Source organism: Schistocerca serialis, chromosome 7, assembly GCF_023864345.2.
Source record: "Schistocerca serialis cubense isolate TAMUIC-IGC-003099 chromosome 7, iqSchSeri2.2, whole genome shotgun sequence".
Classification (NCBI taxonomy): domain Eukaryota; kingdom Metazoa; phylum Arthropoda; class Insecta; order Orthoptera; family Acrididae; genus Schistocerca; species Schistocerca serialis.
The window spans coordinates 590,907,777-590,929,937 of record NC_064644.1 but is presented as its reverse complement, the minus strand read 5'-3'; positions in this window follow the sequence as shown (position 1 = coordinate 590,929,937).

Genomic DNA, 22,161 nt, shown 5'->3' with positions numbered 1-22,161 from the left:
TCCCTCCTGCCACCCTGTGGTGCAACAGATGTCCCTTTCTCCAAAAATGTACTCAATGGGATCGTAATGTTGCAACCGCACACAAGTTGACCTGCTGTGAGGAAGAGACGAGTTAGTACACTTCAAACATGAAAAAGGTCATTTTAAAATCAACATGAAAAACAATTATTCCAAAAGTATAAAACACAAAAAAATCCTTACCAATGAAAGAAAATGTATCGTGCCCCGTTCCCTCCTGCCACCCTGTGGTGCAACAGATGTCCCTTTCTCCAAAAATGTACTCAATGGGATCGTAATGTTGCAACCACACACAAGTTGACCTGCTGTGAGGAAGAGACGAGTTAGTACACTTAAAACATAAAAAAGGTCATTTTAAAATCAACATGAAAAACAATTATTCCAAAAGTATAAAACACAAAAAAATCCTTACCAATGAAAGAAAATGTATCGTGCCCCGTTCCCTCCTGCCACCCTGTGGTGCAACAGATGTCCCTTTCTCCAAAAATGTACTCAATGGGATCGTAATGTTGCAACCACACACAAGTTGACCTGCTGTGAGGAAGAGACGAGTTAGTACACTTCAAACATGAAAAAGGTCATTTTAAAATCAACATGAAAAACAATTATTCCGAAAGTATAAAACACAAAAAAATCCTTACCAATGAAAGAAAATGTATCGTGCCCCGTTCCCTCCTGCCACCCTGTGGTGCAACAGATGTCCCTTTCTCCAAAAATGTACTCAATGGGATCGTAATGTTGCAACCACACACAAGTTGACCTGCTGTGAGGAAGAGACGAGTTAGTACACTTCAAACATAAAAAAGGTCATTTTAAAATCAACATGAAAAACAATTATTCCAAAAGTATAAAACACAACAAAATCCTTACCAATGAAAGAAAATGTATCGTGCCCCGTTCCCTCCTGCCACCCTGTGGTGCAACAGATGTCCCTTTCTCCAAAAATGTACTCAATGGGATCGTAATGTTGCAACCACACACAAGTTGACCTTCTGTGAGGAAGAGACGAGTTAGTACACTTCAAACATGAAAAAAGTCATTTTAAAATCAACATGAAAAACAATTATTCCGAAAGTATAAAACACAACAAAATCCTTACCAATGAAAGAAAATGTATCGTGCCCCGTTCCCTCCTGCCACCCTGTGGTGCAACAGATGTCCCTTTCTCCAAAAATGTACTCAATGGGATCGTAATGTTGCAACCACACACAAGTTGACCTGCTGTGAGGAAGAGACGAGTTAGTACACTTCAAACATGAAAAAGGTCATTTTAAAATCAACATGAAAAACAATTATTCCGAAAGTATAAAACACAAAAAAATCCTTACCAATGAAAGAAAATGTATCGTGCCCCGTTCCCTCCTGCCACCCTGTGGTGCAACAGATGTCCCTTTCTCCAAAAATGTACTCAATGGGATCGTAATGTTGCAACCACACACAAGTTGACCTGCTGTGAGGAAGAGACGAGTTAGTACACTTCAAACATAAAAAAGGTCATTTTAAAATCAACATGAAAAACAATTATTCCAAAAGTATAAAACACAACAAAATCCTTACCAATGAAAGAAAATGTATCGTGCCCCGTTCCCTCCTGCCACCCTGTGGTGCAACAGATGTCCCTTTCTCCAAAAATGTACTCAATGGGATCGTAATGTTGCAACCACACACAAGTTGACCTGCTGTGAGGAAGAGACGAGTTAGTACACTTCAAACATGAAAAAAGTCATTTTAAAATCAACATGAAAAACAATTATTCCGAAAGTATAAAACACAACAAAATCCTTACCAATGAAAGAAAATGTATCGTGCCCCGTTCCCTCCTGCCACCCTGTGGTGCAACAGATGTCCCTTTCACCAAAAATGCACTCAATGGGATCGTAATGTTGCAACCACACACAAGTTAACCTGCTGTGAGGAAGAGACGAGTTAGTACACTTCAAACATGAAAAAGGTCATTTTAAAATCAACATGAAAAACAATTTTTCCGAAAGTATAAAACACAAAAAAATCCTTACCAGTGAAAGAAAAAGTATCGTGCCCCGTTCCCTCCTGCCACCCTGTGGTGCAACAGATGTCCCTTTCTCCAAAAATGTACTCAATGGGATCGTAATGTTGCAACCGCACACAAGTTGACCTGCTGTGAGGAAGAGACGAGTTAGTACACTTCAAACATGAAAAAGGTCATTTTAAAATCAACATGAAAAACAATTATTCCAAAAGTATAAAACACAACAAAATCCTTACCAATGAAAGAAAATGTATCGTGCCCCGTTCCCTCCTGCCACCCTGTGGTGCAACAGATGTCCCTTTCTCCAAAAATGTACTCAATGGGATCGTAATGTTGCAACCACACACAAGTTGACCTGCTGTGAGGAAGAGACGAGTTAGTACACTTCAAACATGAAAAAGGTCATTTTAAAATCAACATGAAAAACAATTATTCCGAAAGTATAAAACACAAAAAAATCCTTACCAATGAAAGAAAATGTATCGTGCCCCGTTCCCTCCTGCCACCCTGTGGTGCAACAGATGTCCCTTTCTCCAAAAATGTACTCAATGGGATCGTAATGTTGCAACCACACACAAGTTGACCTGCTGTGAGGAAGAGACGAGTTAGTACACTTCAAACATGAAAAAGGTCATTTTAAAATCAACATGAAAAACAATTATTCCGAAAGTATAAAACACAAAAAAATCCTTACCAATGAAAGAAAATGTATCGTGCCCCGTTCCCTCCTGCCACCCTGTGGTGCAACAGATGTCCCTTTCTCCAAAAATGTACTCAATGGGATCGTAATGTTGCAACCACACACAAGTTGACCTGCTGTGAGGAAGAGACGAGTTAGTACACTTCAAACATAAAAAAGGTCATTTTAAAATCAACATGAAAAACAATTATTCCAAAAGTATAAAACACAAAAAAATCCTTACCAATGAAAGAAAATGTATCGTGCCCCGTTCCCTCCTGCCACCCTGTGGTGCAACAGATGTCCCTTTCTCCAAAAATGTACTCAATGGGATCGTAATGTTGCAACCACACACAAGTTGACCTGCTGTGAGGAAGAGACGAGTTAGTACACTTCAAACATGAAAAAGGTCATTTTAAAATCAACATGAAAAACAATTATTCCGAAAGTATAAAACACAAAAAAATCCTTACCAATGAAAGAAAATGTATCGTGCCCCGTTCCCTCCTGCCACCCTGTGGTGCAACAGATGTCCCTTTCTCCAAAAATGTACTCAATGGGATCGTAATGTTGCAACCACACACAAGTTGACCTGCTGTGAGGAAGAGACGAGTTAGTACACTTCAAACATAAAAAAGGTCATTTTAAAATCAACATGAAAAACAATTATTCCAAAAGTATAAAACACAAAAAAATCCTTACCAATGAAAGAAAATGTATCGTGCCCCGTTCCCTCCTGCCACCCTGTGGTGCAACAGATGTCCCTTTCTCCAAAAATGTACTCAATGGGATCGTAATGTTGCAACCACACACAAGTTGACCTGCTGTGAGGAAGAGACGAGTTAGTACACTTCAAACATGAAAAAGGTCATTTTAAAATCAACATGAAAAACAATTATTCCGAAAGTATAAAACACAAAAAAATCCTTACCAATGAAAGAAAATGTATCGTGCCCCGTTCCCTCCTGCCACCCTGTGGTGCAACAGATGTCCCTTTCTCCAAAAATGTACTCAATGGGATCGTAATGTTGCAACCACACACAAGTTGACCTGCTGTGAGGAAGAGACGAGTTAGTACACTTCAAACATAAAAAAGGTCATTTTAAAATCAACATGAAAAACAATTATTCCAAAAGTATAAAACACAACAAAATCCTTACCAATGAAAGAAAATGTATCGTGCCCCGTTCCCTCCTGCCACCCTGTGGTGCAACAGATGTCCCTTTCTCCAAAAATGTACTCAATGGGATCGTAATGTTGCAACCGCACACAAGTTGACCTGCTGTGAGGAAGAGACGAGTTAGTACACTTCAAACATGAAAAAGGTCATTTTAAAATCAACATGAAAAACAATTATTCCAAAAGTATAAAACACAACAAAATCCTTACCAATGAAAGAAAATGTATCGTGCCCCGTTCCCTCCTGCCACCCTGTGGTGCAACAGATGTCCCTTTCTCCAAAAATGTACTCAATGGGATCGTAATGTTGCAACCACACACAAGTTGACCTGCTGTGAGGAAGAGACGAGTTAGTACACTTCAAACATGAAAAAGGTCATTTTAAAATCAACATGAAAAACAATTATTCCGAAAGTATAAAACACAAAAAAATCCTTACCAATGAAAGAAAATGTATCGTGCCCCGTTCCCTCCTGCCACCCTGTGGTGCAACAGATGTCCCTTTCTCCAAAAATGTACTCAATGGGATCGTAATGTTGCAACCACACACAAGTTGACCTGCTGTGAGGAAGAGACGAGTTAGTACACTTCAAACATGAAAAAGGTCATTTTAAAATCAACATGAAAAACAATTATTCCGAAAGTATAAAACACAAAAAAATCCTTACCAATGAAAGAAAATGTATCGTGCCCCGTTCCCTCCTGCCACCCTGTGGTGCAACAGATGTCCCTTTCTCCAAAAATGTACTCAATGGGATCGTAATGTTGCAACCACACACAAGTTGACCTGCTGTGAGGAAGAGACGAGTTAGTACACTTCAAACATAAAAAAGGTCATTTTAAAATCAACATGAAAAACAATTATTCCAAAAGTATAAAACACAAAAAAATCCTTACCAATGAAAGAAAATGTATCGTGCCCCGTTCCCTCCTGCCACCCTGTGGTGCAACAGATGTCCCTTTCTCCAAAAATGTACTCAATGGGATCGTAATGTTGCAACCACACACAAGTTGACCTGCTGTGAGGAAGAGACGAGTTAGTACACTTCAAACATGAAAAAGGTCATTTTAAAATCAACATGAAAAACAATTATTCCGAAAGTATAAAACACAAAAAAATCCTTACCAATGAAAGAAAATGTATCGTGCCCCGTTCCCTCCTGCCACCCTGTGGTGCAACAGATGTCCCTTTCTCCAAAAATGTACTCAATGGGATCGTAATGTTGCAACCACACACAAGTTGACCTGCTGTGAGGAAGAGACGAGTTAGTACACTTCAAACATAAAAAAGGTCATTTTAAAATCAACATGAAAAACAATTATTCCAAAAGTATAAAACACAACAAAATCCTTACCAATGAAAGAAAATGTATCGTGCCCCGTTCCCTCCTGCCACCCTGTGGTGCAACAGATGTCCCTTTCTCCAAAAATGTACTCAATGGGATCGTAATGTTGCAACCACACACAAGTTGACCTGCTGTGAGGAAGAGACGAGTTAGTACACTTCAAACATGAAAAAGGTCATTTTAAAATCAACATGAAAAACAATTATTCCGAAAGTATAAAACACAAAAAAATCCTTACCAATGAAAGAAAATGTATCGTGCCCCGTTCCCTCCTGCCACCCTGTGGTGCAACAGATGTCCCTTTCTCCAAAAATGTACTCAATGGGATCGTAATGTTGCAACCACACACAAGTTGACCTGCTGTGAGGAAGAGACGAGTTAGTACACTTCAAACATAAAAAAGGTCATTTTAAAATCAACATGAAAAACAATTATTCCAAAAGTATAAAACACAACAAAATCCTTACCAATGAAAGAAAATGTATCGTGCCCCGTTCCCTCCTGCCACCCTGTGGTGCAACAGATGTCCCTTTCTCCAAAAATGTACTCAATGGGATCGTAATGTTGCAACCGCACACAAGTTGACCTGCTGTGAGGAAGAGACGAGTTAGTACACTTCAAACATGAAAAAGGTCATTTTAAAATCAACATGAAAAACAATTATTCCAAAAGTATAAAACACAACAAAATCCTTACCAATGAAAGAAAATGTATCGTGCCCCGTTCCCTCCTGCCACCCTGTGGTGCAACAGATGTCCCTTTCTCCAAAAATGTACTCAATGGGATCGTAATGTTGCAACCACACACAAGTTGACCTGCTGTGAGGAAGAGACGAGTTAGTACACTTCAAACATGAAAAAGGTCATTTTAAAATCAACATGAAAAACAATTATTCCAAAAGTATAAAACACAACAAAATCCTTACCAATGAAAGAAAATGTATCGTGCCCCGTTCCCTCCTGCCACCCTGTGGTGCAACAGATGTCCCTTTCTCCAAAAATGTACTCAATGGGATCGTAATGTTGCAACCACACACAAGTTGACCTGCTGTGAGGAAGAGACGAGTTAGTACACTTCAAACATGAAAAAGGTCATTTTAAAATCAACATGAAAAACAATTATTCCGAAAGTATAAAACACAAAAAAATCCTTACCAATGAAAGAAAATGTATCGTGCCCCGTTCCCTCCTGCCACCCTGTGGTGCAACAGATGTCCCTTTCTCCAAAAATGTACTCAATGGGATCGTAATGTTGCAACCGCACACAAGTTGACCTGCTGTGAGGAAGAGACGAGTTAGTACACTTCAAACATGAAAAAGGTCATTTTAAAATCAACATGAAAAACAATTATTCCAAAAGTATAAAACACAACAAAATCCTTACCAATGAAAGAAAATGTATCGTGCCCCGTTCCCTCCTGCCACCCTGTGGTGCAACAGATGTCCCTTTCTCCAAAAATGTACTCAATGGGATCGTAATGTTGCAACCACACACAAGTTGACCTGCTGTGAGGAAGAGACGAGTTAGTACACTTCAAACATGAAAAAGGTCATTTTAAAATCAACATGAAAAACAATTATTCCAAAAGTATAAAACACAAAAAAATCCTTACCAATGAAAGAAAATGTATCGTGCCCCGTTCCCTCCTGCCACCCTGTGGTGCAACAGATGTCCCTTTCTCCAAAAATATACTCAATGGGATCGTAATGTTGCAACCACACACAAGTTGACCTGCTGTGAGGAAGAGACGAGTTAGTACACTTCAAACATAAAAAAGGTCATTTTAAAATCAACATGAAAAACAATTATTCCAAAAGTATAAAACACAACAAAATCCTTACCAATGAAAGAAAATGTATCGTGCCCCGTTCCCTCCTGCCACCCTGTGGTGCAACAGATGTCCCTTTCTCCAAAAATGTACTCAATGGGATCGTAATGTTGCAACCACACACAAGTTGACCTGCTGTGAGGAAGAGACGAGTTAGTACACTTCAAACATAAAAAAGGTCATTTTAAAATCAACATGAAAAACAATTATTCCAAAAGTATAAAACACAACAAAATCCTTACCAATGAAAGAAAATGTATCGTGCCCCGTTCCCTCCTGCCACCCTGTGGTGCAACAGATGTCCCTTTCTCCAAAAATGTACTCAATGGGATCGTAATGTTGCAACCACACACAAGTTGACCTGCTGTGAGGAAGAGACGAGTTAGTACACTTCAAACATGAAAAAGGTCATTTTAAAATCAACATGAAAAACAATTATTCCAAAAGTATAAAACACAACAAAATCCTTACCAATGAAAGAAAATGTATCGTGCCCCGTTCCCTCCTGCCACCCTGTGGTGCAACAGATGTCCCTTTCTCCAAAAATGTACTCAATGGGATCGTAATGTTGCAACCACACACAAGTTGACCTGCTGTGAGGAAGAGACGAGTTAGTACACTTCAAACATAAAAAAGGTCATTTTAAAATCAACATGAAAAACAATTATTCCAAAAGTATAAAACACAACAAAATCCTTACCAATGAAAGAAAATGTATCGTGCCCCGTTCCCTCCTGCCACCCTGTGGTGCAACAGATGTCCCTTTCTCCAAAAATGTACTCAATGGGATCGTAATGTTGCAACCACACACAAGTTGACCTGCTGTGAGGAAGAGACGAGTTAGTACACTTCAAACATAAAAAAGGTCATTTTAAAATCAACATGAAAAACAATTATTCCAAAAGTAAAAAACACAACAAAATCCTTACCAATGAAAGAAAATGTATCGTGCCCCATTCCCTCCTGCCACCCTGTGGTGCAACAGATGTCCCTTTCTCCAAAAATGTACTCAATGGGATCGTAATGTTGCAACCACACACAAGTTGACCTGCTGTGAGGAAGAGACGAGTTAGTACACTTCAAACATGAAAAAGGTCATTTTAAAATCAACATGAAAAACAATTATTCCAAAAGTATAAAACACAACAAAATCCTTACCAATGAAAGAAAATGTATCGTGCCCCGTTCCCTCCTGCCACCCTGTGGTGCAACAGATGTCCCTTTCTCCAAAAATGTACTCAATGGGATCGTAATGTTGCAACCACACACAAGTTGACCTGCTGTGAGGAAGAGACGAGTTAGTACACTTCAAACATGAAAAAGGTCATTTTAAAATCAACATGAAAAACAATTATTCCAAAAGTATAAAACACAAAAAAATCCTTACCAATGAAAGAAAATGTATCGTGCCCCGTTCCCTCCTGCCACCCTGTGGTGCAACAGATGTCCCTTTCTCCAAAAATGTACTCAATGGGATCGTAATGTTGCAACCACACACAAGTTGACCTGCTGTGAGGAAGAGACGAGTTAGTACACTTAAAACATAAAAAAGGTCATTTTAAAATCAACATGAAAAACAATTATTCCAAAAGTATAAAACACAACAAAATCCTTACCAATGAAAGAAAATGTATCGTGCCCCGTTCCCTCCTGCCACCCTGTGGTGCAACAGATGTCCCTTTCTCCAAAAATGTACTCAATGGGATCGTAATGTTGCAACCACACACAAGTTGACCTGCTGTGAGGAAGAGACGAGTTAGTACACTTCAAACATGAAAAAGGTCATTTTAAAATCAACATGAAAAACAATTATTCCGAAAGTATAAAACACAAAAAAATCCTTACCAATGAAAGAAAATGTATCGTGCCCCGTTCCCTCCTGCCACCCTGTGGTGCAACAGATGTCCCTTTCTCCAAAAATGTACTCAATGGGATCGTAATGTTGCAACCACACACAAGTTGACCTGCTGTGAGGAAGAGATGAGTTAGTACACTTCAAACATAAAAAAGGTCATTTTAAAATCAACATGAAAAACAATTATTCCAAAAGTATAAAACACAACAAAATCCTTACCAATGAAAGAAAATGTATCGTGCCCCGTTCCCTCCTGCCACCCTGTGGTGCAACAGATGTCCCTTTCTCCAAAAATGTACTCAATGGGATCGTAATGTTGCAACCACACACAAGTTGACCTGCTGTGAGGAAGAGACGAGTTAGTACACTTCAAACATGAAAAAAGTCATTTTAAAATCAACATGAAAAACAATTATTCCGAAAGTATAAAACACAACAAAATCCTTACCAATGAAAGAAAATGTATCGTGCCCCGTTCCCTCCTGCCACCCTGTGGTGCAACAGATGTCCCTTTCTCCAAAAATGTACTCAATGGGATCGTAATGTTGCAACCACACACAAGTTGACCTGCTGTGAGGAAGAGACGAGTTAGTACACTTCAAACATGAAAAAGGTCATTTTAAAATCAACATGAAAAACAATTATTCCGAAAGTATAAAACACAAAAAAATCCTTACCAATGAAAGAAAATGTATCGTGCCCCATTCCCTCCTGCCACCCTGTGGTGCAACAGATGTCCCTTTCTCCAAAAATGTACTCAATGGGATCATAATGTTGCAACCACACACAAGTTGACCTGCTGTGAGGAAGAGACGAGTTAGTACACTTCAAACATGAAAAAGGTCATTTTAAAATCAACATGAAAAACAATTATTCCGAAAGTATAAAACACAAAAAAATCCTTACCAATGAAAGAAAATGTATCGTGCCCCGTTCCCTCCTGCCACCCTGTGGTGCAACAGATGTCCCTTTCTCCAAAAATGTACTCAATGGGATCGTAATGTTGCAACCACACACAAGTTGACCTGCTGTGAGGAAGAGACGAGTTAGTACACTTCAAACATAAAAAAGGTCATTTTAAAATCAACATGAAAAACAATTATTCCAAAAGTATAAAACACAAAAAAATCCTTACCAATGAAAGAAAATGTATCGTGCCCCGTTCCCTCGTGCCACCCTGTGGTGCAACAGATGTCCCTTTCTCCAAAAATGTACTCAATGGGATCGTAATGTTGCAACCACACACAAGTTGACCTGCTGTGAGGAAGAGACGAGTTAGTACACTTCAAACATGAAAAAGGTCATTTTAAAATCAACATGAAAAACAATTATTCCGAAAGTATAAAACACAAAAAAATCCTTACCAATGAAAGAAAATGTATCGTGCCCCGTTCCCTCCTGCCACCCTGTGGTGCAACAGATGTCCCTTTCTCCAAAAATGTACTCAATGGGATCGTAATGTTGCAACCACACACAAGTTGACCTGCTGTGAGGAAGAGACGAGTTAGTACACTTCAAACATAAAAAAGGTCATTTTAAAATCAACATGAAAAACAATTATTCCAAAAGTATAAAACACAAAAAAATCCTTACCAATGAAAGAAAATGTATCGTGCCCCGTTCCCTCCTGCCACCCTGTGGTGCAACAGATGTCCCTTTCTCCAAAAATGTACTCAATGGGATCGTAATGTTGCAACCACACACAAGTTGACCTGCTGTGAGGAAGAGACGAGTTAGTACACTTCAAACATGAAAAAGGTCATTTTAAAATCAACATGAAAAACAATTATTCCAAAAGTATAAAACACAAAAAAATCCTTACCAATGAAAGAAAATGTATCGTGCCCCGTTCCCTCCTGCCACCCTGTGGTGCAACAGATGTCCCTTTCTCCAAAAATGTACTCAATGGGATCGTAATGTTGCAACCACACACAAGTTGACCTGCTGTGAGGAAGAGACGAGTTAGTACACTTCAAACATAAAAAAGGTCATTTTAAAATCAACATGAAAAACAATTATTCCAAAAGTATAAAACACAACAAAATCCTTACCAATGAAAGAAAATGTATCATGCCCCGTTCCCTCCTGCCACCCTGTGGTGCAACAGATGTCCCTTTCTCCAAAAATGTACTCAATGGGATCGTAATGTTGCAACCGCACACAAGTTGACCTGCTGTGAGGAAGAGACGAGTTAGTACACTTCAAACATGAAAAAGGTCATTTTAAAATCAACATGAAAAACAATTATTCCAAAAGTATAAAACACAACAAAATCCTTACCAATGAAAGAAAATGTATCGTGCCACGTTCCCTCCTGCCACCCTGTGGTGCAACAGATGTCCCTTTCTCCAAAAATGTACTCAATGGGATCGTAATGTTGCAACCACACACAAGTTGACCTGCTGTGAGGAAGAGACGAGTTAGTACACTTCAAACATGAAAAAGGTCATTTTAAAATCAACATGAAAAACAATTATTCCAAAAGTATAAAACACAACAAAATCCTTACCAATGAAAGAAAATGTATCGTGCCACGTTCCCTCCTGCCACCCTGTGGTGCAACAGATGTCCCTTTCTCCAAAAATGTACTCAATGGGATCGTAATGTTGCAACCGCACACAAGTTGACCTGCTGTGAGGAAGAGACGAGTTAGTACACTTCAAACATGAAAAAGGTCATTTTAAAATCAACATGAAAAACAATTATTCCAAAAGTATAAGACACAACAAAATCCTTACCAATGAAAGAAAATGTATCGTGCCCCGTTCCCTCCTGCCACCCTGTGGTGCAACAGATGTCCCTTTCTCCAAAAATGTACTCAATGGGATCGTAATGTTGCAACCACACACAAGTTGACCTGCTGTGAGGAAGAGACGAGTTAGTACACTTCAAACATGAAAAAGGTCATTTTAAAATCAACATGAAAAACAATTATTCCGAAAGGATAAAACACAAAAAAATCCTTACCAATGAAAGAAAATGTATCGTGCCCCGTTCCCTCCTGCCACCCTGTGGTGCAACAGATGTCCCTTTCTCCAAAAATGTACTCAATGGGATCGTAATGTTGCAACCACACACAAGTTGACCTGCTGTGAGGAAGAGACGAGTTAGTACACTTCAAACATGAAAAAGGTCATTTTAAAATCAACATGAAAAACAATTATTCCGAAAGTATAAAACACAAAAAAATCCTTACCAATGAAAGAAAATGTATCGTGCCCCGTTCCCTCCTGCCACCCTGTGGTGCAACAGATGTCCCTTTCTCCAAAAATGTACTCAATGGGATCGTAATGTTGCAACCACACACAAGTTGACCTGCTGTGAGGAAGAGACGAGTTAGTACACTTCAAACATGAAAAAGGTCATTTTAAAATCAACATGAAAAACAATTATTCCGAAAGTATAAAACACAAAAAAATCCTTACCAATGAAAGAAAATGTATCGTGCCCCGTTCCCTCCTGCCACCCTGTGGTGCAACAGATGTCCCTTTCTCCAAAAATGTACTCAATGGGATCGTAATGTTGCAACCACACACAAGTTGACCTGCTGTGAGGAAGAGACGAGTTAGTACACTTCAAACATAAAAAAGGTCATTTTAAAATCAACATGAAAAATAATTATTCCAAAAGTATAAAACGCAACAAAATCCTTACCAATGAAAGAAAATGTATCGTGCCCCGTTCCCTCCTGCCACCCTGTGGTGCAACAGATGTCCCTTTCTCCAAAAATGTACTCAATGGGATCGTAATGTTGCAACCACACACAAGTTGACCTGCTGTGAGGAAGAGACGAGTTAGTACACTTCAAACATGAAAAAGGTCATTTTAAAATCAACATGAAAAACAATTATTCCAAAAGTATAAAACACAACAAAATCCTTACCAATGAAAGAAAATGTATCGTGCCACGTTCCCTCCTGCCACCCTGTGGTGCAACAGATGTCCCTTTCTCCAAAAATGTACTCAATGGGATCGTAATGTTGCAACCACACACAAGTTGACCTGCTGTGAGGAAGAGACGAGTTAGTACACTTCAAACATGAAAAAGGTCATTTTAAAATCAACATGAAAAACAATTATTCCAAAAGTATAAAACACAACAAAATCCTTACCAATGAAAGAAAATGTATCGTGCCCCGTTCCCTCCTGCCACCCTGTGGTGCAACAGATGTCCCTTTCTCCAAAAATGTACCCAATGGGATCGTAATGTTGCAACCACACACAAGTTGACCTGCTGTGAGGAAGAGACGAGTTAGTACACTTCAAACATGAAAAAGGTCATTTTAAAATCAACATGAAAAACAATTATTCCGAAAGTATAAAACACAAAAAAATCCTTACCAATGAAAGAAAATGTATCGTGCCCCGTTCCCTCCTGCCACCCTGTGGTGCAACAGATGTCCCTTTCTCCAAAAATGTACTCAATGGGATCGTAATGTTGCAACCACACACAAGTTGACCTGCTGTGAGGAAGAGACGAGTTAGTACACTTCAAACATAAAAAAGGTCATTTTAAAATCAACATGAAAAACAATTATTCCAAAAGTATAAAACACAACAAAATCCTTACCAATGAAAGAAAATGTATCGTGCCCCGTTCCCTCCTGCCACCCTGTGGTGCAACAGATGTCCCTTTCTCCAAAAATGTACTCAATGGGATCGTAATGTTGCAACCACACACAAGTTGACCTGCTGTGAGGAAGAGACGAGTTAGTACACTTCAAACATAAAAAAGGTCATTTTAAAATCAACATGAAAAACAATTATTCCAAAAGTATAAAACACAACAAAATCCTTACCAATGAAAGAAAATGTATCGTGCCCCGTTCCCTCCTGCCACCCTGTGGTGCAACAGATGTCCCTTTCTCCAAAAATGTACTCAATGGGATCGTAATGTTGCAACCACACACAAGTTGACCTGCTGTGAGGAAGAGACGAGTTAGTACACTTCAAACATAAAAAAGGTCATTTTAAAATCAACATGAAAAACAATTATTCCAAAAGTATAAAACACAACAAAATCCTTACCAATGAAAGAAAATGTATCGTGCCCCGTTCCCTCCTGCCACCCTGTGGTGCAACAGATGTCCCTTTCTCCAAAAATGTACTCAATGGGATCGTAATGTTGCAACCACACACAAGTTGACCTGCTGTGAGGAAGAGACGAGTTAGTACACTTCAAACATGAAAAAGGTCATTTTAAAATCAACATGAAAAACAATTATTCCGAAAGTATAAAACACAAAAAAATCCTTACCAATGAAAGAAAATGTATCGTGCCCCGTTCCCTCCTGCCACCCTGTGGTGCAACAGATGTCCCTTTCTCCAAAAATGTACTCAATGGGATCGTAATGTTGCAACCACACACAAGTTGACCTGCTGTGAGGAAGAGACGAGTTAGTACACTTCAAACATGAAAAAGGTCATTTTAAAATCAACATGAAAAACAATTATTCCGAAAGTATAAAACACAAAAAAATCCTTACCAATGAAAGAAAATGTATCGTGCCCCGTTCCCTCCTGCCACCCTGTGGTGCAACAGATGTCCCTTTCTCCAAAAATGTACTCAATGGGATCGTAATGTTGCAACCACACACAAGTTGACCTGCTGTGAGGAAGAAACGAGTTAGTACACTTCAAACATAAAAAAGGTCATTTTAAAATCAACATGAAAAACAATTATTCCAAAAGTATAAAACACAACAAAATCCTTACCAATGAAAGAAAATGTATCGTGCCCCGTTCCCTCCTGCCACCCTGTGGTGCAACAGATGTCCCTTTCTCCAAAAATGTACTCAATGGGATCGTAATGTTGCAACCACACACAAGTTGACCTGCTGTGAGGAAGAGACGAGTTAGTACACTTCAAACATAAAAAAGGTCATTTTAAAATCAACATGAAAAACAATTATTCCAAAAGTATAAAACACAAAAAAATCCTTACCAATGAAAGAAAATGTATCGTGCCCCGTTCCCTCCTGCCACCCTGTGGTGCAACAGATGTCCCTTTCTCCAAAAATGTACTCAATGGGATCGTAATGTTGCAACCACACACAAGTTGACCTGCTGTGAGGAAGAGACGAGTTAGTACACTTCAAACATAAAAAAGGTCATTTTAAAATCAACATGAAAAACAATTATTCCAAAAGTATAAAACACAACAAAATCCTTACCAATGAAAGAAAATGTATCGTGCCCCGTTCCCTCCTGCCACCCTGTGGTGCAACAGATGTCCCTTTCTCCAAAAATGTACTCAATGGGATCGTAATGTTGCAACCACACACAAGTTGACCTGCTGTGAGGAAGAGACGAGTTAGTACACTTCAAACATAAAAAAGGTCATTTTAAAATCAACATGAAAAACAATTATTCCAAAAGTATAAAACACAACAAAATCCTTACCAATGAAAGAAAATGTATCGTGCCCCGTTCCCTCCTGCCACCCTGTGGTGCAACAGATGTCCCTTTCTCCAAAAATGTACTCAATGGGATCGTAATGTTGCAACCACACACAAGTTGACCTGCTGTGAGGAAGAGACGAGTTAGTACACTTCAAACATAAAAAAGGTCATTTTAAAATCAACATGAAAAACAATTATTCCAAAAGTATAAAACACAACAAAATCCTTACCAATGAAAGAAAATGTATCGTGCCCCGTTCCCTCCTGCCACCCTGTGGTGCAACAGATGTCCCTTTCTCCAAAAATGTACTCAATGGGATCGTAATGTTGCAACCACACACAAGTTGACCTGCTGTGAGGAAGAGACGAGTTAGTACACTTCAAACATAAAAAAGGTCATTTTAAAATCAACATGAAAAACAATTATTCCAAAAGTATAAAACACAACAAAATCCTTACCAATGAAAGAAAATGTATCGTGCCCCGTTCCCTCCTGCCACCCTGTGGTGCAACAGATGTCCCTTTCTCCAAAAATGTACTCAATGGGATCGTAATGTTGCAACCACACACAAGTTGACCTGCTGTGAGGAAGAGACGAGTTAGTACACTTCAAACATAAAAAAGGTCATTTTAAAATCAACATGAAAAACAATTATTCCAAAAGTATAAAACACAACAAAATCCTTACCAATGAAAGAAAATGTATCGTGCCCCGTTCCCTCCTGCCACCCTGTGGTGCAACAGATGTCCCTTTCTCCAAAAATGTACTCAATGGGATCGTAATGTTGCAACCACACACAAGTTGACCTGCTGTGAGGAAGAGACGAGTTAGTACACTTCAAACATGAAAAAGGTCATTTTAAAATCAACATGAAAAACAATTATTCCGAAAGTATAAAACACAAAAAAATCCTTACCAATGAAAGAAAATGTATCGTGCCCCGTTCCCTCCTGCCACCCTGTGGTGCAACAGATGTCCCTTTCTCCAAAAATGTACTCAATGGGATCGTAATGTTGCAACCACACACAAGTTGACCTGCTGTGAGGAAGAGACGAGTTAGTACACTTCAAACATGAAAAAGGTCATTTTAAAATCAACATGAAAAACAATTATTCCGAAAGTATAAAACACAAAAAAATCCTTACCAATGAAAGAAAATGTATCGTGCCCCGTTCCCTCCTGCCACCCTGTGGTGCAACAGATGTCCCTTTCTCCAAAAATGTACTCAATGGGATCGTAATGTTGCAACCACACACAAGTTGACCTGCTGTGAGGAAGAAACGAGTTAGTACACTTCAAACATAAAAAAGGTCATTTTAAAATCAACATGAAAAACAATTATTCCAAAAGTATAAAACACAACAAAATCCTTACCAATGAAAGAAAATGTATCGTGCCCCGTTCCCTCCTGCCACCCTGTGGTGCAACAGATGTCCCTTTCTCCAAAAATGTACTCAATGGGATCGTAATGTTGCAACCACACACAAGTTGACCTGCTGTGAGGAAGAGACGAGTTAGTACACTTCAAACATAAAAAAGGTCATTTTAAAATCAACATGAAAAACAATTATTCCAAAAGTATAAAACACAAAAAAATCCTTACCAATGAAAGAAAATGTATCGTGCCCCGTTCCCTCCTGCCACCCTGTGGTGCAACAGATGTCCCTTTCTCCAAAAATGTACTCAATGGGATCGAAATGTTGCAACCACACACAAGTTGACCTGCTGTGAGGAAGAGACGAGTTAGTACACTTCAAACATAAAAAAGGTCATTTTAAAATCAACATGAAAAACAATTATTCCAAAAGTATAAAACACAACAAAATCCTTACCAATGAAAGAAAATGTATCGTGCCCCGTTCCCTCCTGCCACCCTGTGGTGCAACAGATGTCCCTTTCTCCAAAAATGTACTCAATGGGATCGTAATGTTGCAACCACACACAAGTTGACCTGCTGTGAGGAAGAGACGAGTTAGTACACTTCAAACATAAAAAAGGTCATTTTAAAATCAACATGAAAAACAATTATTCCAAAAGTATAAAACACAACAAAATCCTTACCAATGAAAGAAAATGTATCGTGCCCCGTTCCCTCCTGCCACCCTGTGGTGCAACAGATGTCCCTTTCTGCAAAAATGTACTCAATGGGATCGTAATGTTGCAACCACACACAAGTTGACCTGCTGTGAGGAAGAGACGAGTTAGTACACTTCAAACATAAAAAAGGTCATTTTAAAATCAACATGAAAAACAATTATTCCAAAAGTATAAAACACAACAAAATCCTTACCAATGAAAGAAAATGTATCGTGCCCCGTTCCCTCCTGCCACCCTGTGGTGCAACAGATGTCCCTTTCTCCAAAAATGTACTCAATGGGATCGTAATGTTGCAACCACACACAAGTTGACCTGCTGTGAGGAAGAGACGAGTTAGTACACTTCAAACATAAAAAAGGTCATTTTAAAATCAACATGAAAAACAATTATTCCAAAAGTATAAAACACAACAAAATCCTTACCAATGAAAGAAAATGTATCGTGCCCCATTCCCTCCTGCCACCCTGTGGTGCAACAGATGTCCCTTTCTCCAAAAATGTACTCAATGGGATCGTAATGTTGCAACCGCACACAAGTTGACCTGCTGTGAGGAAGAGACGAGTTAGTACACTTCAAACATGAAAAAGGTCATTTTAAAATCAACATGAAAAACAATTATTCCAAAAGTATAAAACACAACAAAATCCTTACCAATGAAAGAAAATGTATCGTGCCCCGTTCCCTCCTGCCACCCTGTGGTGCAACAGATGTCCCTTTCTCCAAAAATGTACTCAATGGGATCGAAATGTTGCAACCACACACAAGTTGACCTGCTGTGAGGAAGAGACGAGTTAGTACACTTCAAACATAAAAAAGGTCATTTTAAAATCAACATGAAAAACAATTATTCCAAAAGTATAAAACACAACAAAATCCTTACCAATGAAAGAAAATGTATCGTGCCCCATTCCCTCCTGCCACCCTGTGGTGCAACAGATGTCCCTTTCTCCAAAAATGTACTCAATGGGATCGTAATGTTGCAACCACACACAAGTTGACCTGCTGTGAGGAAGAGACGAGTTAGTACACTTCAAACATGAAAAAGGTCATTTTAAAATCAACATGAAAAACAATTATTCCAAAAGTATAAAACACAACAAAATCCTTACCAATGAAAGAAAATGTATCGTGCCCCATTCCCTCCTGCCACCCTGTGGTGCAACAGATGTCCCTTTCTCCAAAAATGTACTCAATGGGATCGTAATGTTGCAACCGCACACAAGTTGACCTGCTGTGAGGAAGAGACGAGTTAGTACACTTCAAACATGAAAAAGGTCATTTTAAAATCAACATGAAAAACAATTATTCCAAAAGTATGAAACAATACAAAATCCTTACCAATGAAAGAAAATGTATCGTGCCCCATTCCCTCCTGCCACCCTGTGGTGCAACAGATGTCCCTTTCTCCAAAAATGTACTCAATGGGATCGTAATGTTGCAACCGCACACAAGTTGACCTGCTGTGAGGAAGAGACGAGTTAGTACACTTCAAACATGAAAAAGGTCATTTTAAAATCAACATGAAAAACAATTATTCCAAAAGTATAAAACACAACAAAATCCTTACCAATGAAAGAAAATGTATCGTGCCCCATTCCCTCCTGCCACCCTGTGGTGCAACAGATGTCCCTTTCTCCAAAAATGTACTCAATGGGATCGAAATGTTGCAACCACACACAAGTTGACCTGCTGTGAGGAAGAGACGAGTTAGTACACTTCAAACATAAAAAAGGTCATTTTAAAATCAACATGAAAAACAATTATTCCAAAAGTATAAAACACAACAAAATCCTTACCAATGAAAGAAAATGTATCGTGCCCCATTCCCTCCTGCCACCCTGTGGTGCAACAGATGTCCCTTTCTCCAAAAATGTACTCAATGGGATCGTAATGTTGCAACCGCACACAAGTTGACCTGCTGTGAGGAAGAGACGAGTTAGTACACTTCAAACATGAAAAAGGTCATTTTAAAATCAACATGAAAAACAATTATTCCAAAAGTATAAAACACAACAAAATCCTTACCAATGAAAGAAAATGTATCGTGCCCCATTCCCTCCTGCCACCCTGTGGTGCAACAGATGTCCCTTTCTCCAAAAATGTACTCAATGGTATCGTAATGTTGCAACCGCACACAAGTTGACCTGCTGTGAGGAAGAGACGAGTTAGTACACTTCAAACATGAAAAAGGTCATTTTAAAATCAACATGAAAAACAATTATTCCAAAAGTATAAAACACAACAAAATCCTTACCAATGAAAGAAAATGTATCGTGCCCCGTTCCCTCCTGCCACCCTGTGGTGCAACAGATGTCCCTTTCTCCAAAAATGTACTCAATGGGATCGAAATGTTGCAACCACACACAAGTTGACCTGCTGTGAGGAAGAGACGAGTTAGTACACTTCAAACATAAAAAAGGTCATTTTAAAATCAACATGAAAAACAATTATTCCAAAACTATAAAACACAACAAAATCCTTACCAATGAAAGAAAATGTATCGTGCCCCATTCCCTCCTGCCACCCTGTGGTGCAACAGATGTCCCTTTCTCCAAAAATGTACTCAATGGGATCGTAATGTTGCAACCGCACACAAGTTGACCTGCTGTGAGGAAGAGACGAGTTAGTACACTTCAAACATGAAAAAGGTCATTTTAAAATACACATGAAAAACAATTATTCCAAAAGTATAAAACACAACAAAATCCTTACCAATGAAAGGAAATGTATCGTGCCCCATTCCCTCCTGCCACCCTGTGGTGCAACAGATGTCCCTTTCTCCAAAAATGTACTCAATGGGATCGTAATGTTGCAACCGCACACAAGTTGACCTGCTGTGAGGAAGAGACGAGTTAGTACACTTCAAACATGAAAAAGGTCATTTTAAAATCAACATGAAAAACAATTATTCCGAAAGTATAAAACACAAAAAAATCCTTACCAATGAAAGAAAATGTATCGTGCCCCGTTCCCTCCTGCCACCCTGTGGTGCAACAGATGTCCCTTTCTCCAAAAATGTACTCAATGGGATCGTAATGTTGCAACCACACACAAGTTGACCTGCTGTGAGGAAGAGACGAGTTAGTACACTTCAAACATAAAAAAGGTCATTTTAAAATCAACATGAAAAACAATTATTCCAAAAGTATAAAACGCAACAAAATCCTTACCAATGAAAGAAAATGTATCGTGCCCCGTTCCCTCCTGCCACCCTGTGGTGCAACAGATGTCCCTTTCTCCAAAAATGTACTCAATGGGATCGTAATGTTGCAACCACACACAAGTTGACCTGCTGTGAGGAAGAGACGAGTTAGTACACTTCAAACATAAAAAAGGTCATTTTAAAATCAACATGAAAAACAATTATTCCAAAAGTATAAAACACAACAAAATCCTTACCAATGAAAGAAAATGTATCGTGCCCCATTCCCTCCTGCCACCCTGTGGTGCAACAGATGTCCCTTTCTCCAAAAATGTACTCAATGGGATCGTAATGTTGCAACCGCACACAAGTTGACCTGCTGTGAGGAAGAGACGAGTTAGTACACTTCAAACATGAAAAAGGTCATTTTAAAATCAACATGAAAAACAATTATTCCAAAAGTATAAAACACAACAAAATCCTTACCAATGAAAGAAAATGTATCGTGCCCCGTTCCCTCCTGCCACCCTGTGGTGCAACAGATGTCCCTTTCTCCAAAAATGTACTCAATGGGATCGAAAAGTTGCAACCACACACAAGTTGACCTGCTGTGAGGAAGAGACGAGTTAGTACACTTCAAACATGAAAAAGGTCATTTTAAAATCAACATGAAAAACAATTATTCCGAAAGTATAAAACACAAAAAAATCCTTACCAATGAAAGAAAATGTATCGTGCCCCGTTCCCTCCTGCCACCCTGTGGTGCAACAGATGTCCCTTTCTCCAAAAATGTACTCAATGGGATCGTAATGTTGCAACCGCACACAAGTTGACCTGCTGTGAGGAAGAAACGAGTTAGTACACTTCAAACATAAAAAAGGTCATTTTAAAATCAACATGAAAAACAATTATTCCGAAAATATAAAACACAGAAAAATCCTTACCAATGAAAGAAAATGTATCGTGCCCTGTTCCCTCCTGCCACCCTGTGGTGCAACAGATGTCCCTTTCTCCAAAAATGTACTCAATGGGATCGAAATGTTGCAACCACACACAAGTTGACCTGCTGTGAGGAAGAGACGAGTTAGTACACTTCAAACATGAAAAAGGTCATTTTAAAATCAACATGAAAAACAATTATTCCGAAAGTATAAAACACAAAAAAATCCTTACCAATGAAAGAAAATGTATCGTGCCCCGTTCCCTCCTGCCACCCTGTGGTGCAACAGATGTCCCTTTCTCCAAAAATGTACTCAATGGGATCGAAATGTTGCAACCACACACAAGTTGACCTGCTGTGAGGAAGAGACGAGTTAGTACACTTCAAACATAAAAAAGGTCATTTTAAAATCAACATGAAAAACAATTATTCCGAAAGTATAAAACACAAAAAAATCCTTACCAATGAAAGAAAATGTATCGTGCCCCGTTCCCTCCTGCCACCCTGTGGTGCAACAGATGTCCCTTTCTCCAAAAATGTACTCAATGGGATCGTAATGTTGCAACCGCACACAAGTTGACCTGCTGTGAGGAAGAAACGAGTTAGTACACTTCAAACATAAAAAAGGTCATTTTAAAATCAACATGAAAAACAATTATTCCGAAAG